Raw genomic sequence first — 1,949 nt, 5'->3', positions numbered from 1 at the left:
GCTCTTTCCTTTTCGTTTTACCTCATTTTTGGTTTTGATACTTGAAGAAGAGCCAGTGCTTGACGTTGCGCGGTGGGTGATGCCCTGGACTGGAGGGTGGATGCACTTTATAGTAACTTGTATGCTGGTAGCGGGGTCCCATCCTGCCGCTGCTGAGTCCACGGCAAGGTTTCCCTTGGTGTCGGTGCCGGGAGGAGCAGACCCAGGATGGGTTGGTTCTTCCCCCCCCCTCCCCCCCCAATTAAAACCAAACCTTTCTAGGCTATTCGGGAGCAATTTGTCTTTTCTCGGCGTTTTTCCCACGCTGCAGAGACTCGAAGGCGCGTGCCGCCGCCGCTTGCGCCGCGGCGCGGGAAAATTCGGCGTGAAGCGCGAGCGCGCCGGGACCCGCGGGGGTCTCCTCTCCGGCCGGCCCCCCTCGAAACCGGCAGCACTTTCTTTTTCCCCATTTATGACTATTTCAGGCCGTCTGTTCAAAATACGCTTAAAAGGGGGGGGGAGGAGGACTATGAGGGGCCAGATCCYGGCTTGCCGTTGAGGATTTGCTCCCGGGGTAAAAGCAAACGCGAAAGGCCGGGGSATTCGGAGGCCGGGGCGCGGACGCGGTCGGGGCGCGAAGCGGCGCCTCCGGAGAGCCGGGAAAGCCCCGGAGAAGCCCGGAGCGTCCCACCGCCGCGGGGGGCATTTCCCCCAGCTCGGGAGCGGGTTTTCCCATGGGGGTGGAGTGGAAAAAACAAAACAAAACAAAACAAAACACAGAGGGAGGGGGGGGGAAGAAAAAACCAGGCGGGTTTTGCAGGACAAGCGCCGCGTTTTGTCCCGCCCGCGCTCCCGAGCGCCGTACAAGTCTGCGTGCATCCGCTTCGCTCCGGGCCCGGGAGCYGGGCCGGTGCCGCGGCCGTTTCAAGTCCATTCCCTCTTTTCTTTTCTTTTCTTTCTTTTCTTTTAACGTCATAGGAAACCTGTAGTCGGGATTGTTACTATTGGAAACCGATCACATGTTCCATCCAGGTATTTTCATCTCTCCGGCGTTACGCAAAAATAAAGGCCTGAGAGAGAGATATAACCGAACATAGAAGTAGAGTTAGGCTCGTTGTCTGAGTTTTGAGGCATATAGTATAAGGGGAGAAGGAAAAAAAAATTAAAATAAAAAATTAAAATAATGATGTTGCACAACTTGTAGAAAACAAAGAAGGGAAAGGGTTAATGTATTAAATGTGCTAAATTACATTAAGAACTTAATTTTATTAAAGTATTATTACTTAAGAAACTTTGGCGTCTGCTCTTGGTTTTCTGTCTGTTCGCACTCGGGGAACGCCGGGGCGCTCGGCCGCTCCGGGGGGCTCCAAGCCCGGCAGAGCCTGGGCTCCCCCCGACCGGCTCCCGAGCCTGCCCCGCTCGCTTGCGCCTTCCTCCCAGCCCTCCTCCTCCTCCTCGTGCCCTCCCTGCACCAGACGAGCCCTCGCCAGGGAGCGGAGGCCGGCGCCATTCCCGGCTGCGGGGAAGGACCGAGGGATGCGAAAGCCTCCAGCAGCAGCAGCGTTATTTTGGGATCGCGCCCAAATTCCCCTTTTCGCTGCCGTGCAAGACGGGGAGGGGGGAGGCCAGGAGCCCGCTGCAAGGGGACACCGGGGCGGGGGGGGGACACGAGGCCGGGCGCTGGGACAGCCACCCCGGCCGCCGCGCAGGGCCCGTTCCCCTTGTTGATTGACAGCTGCCAATCACCCCACTGGCAGCACCAGCACATGCTGGGCTCAGCCCAGTTTGCCCCAGCAGCACGGGCAATGCCCGCACCGGGAGGTGGCTGCTGTCACGCCGGTGCCGCCGTCACCCCGCAAACGCAGCCCCCCCCCCCCCCCCCCGGGCRGCCCCGGAGGCCGGGAAGCAGCAGAGACACTTTATTGCAGCAGGTTCGCGGGCGGCGAGAGGCCGCGGGAGCCGCCAGCGGC

This window comes from Rhea americana, unplaced genomic scaffold (assembly GCF_003343005.1).
Source record: "Rhea americana isolate MKP2758 unplaced genomic scaffold, rheAme1 scaffold_557, whole genome shotgun sequence".
Taxonomy (NCBI): domain Eukaryota; kingdom Metazoa; phylum Chordata; class Aves; order Rheiformes; family Rheidae; genus Rhea; species Rhea americana.
This window is presented reverse-complemented; position numbering follows the sequence as displayed.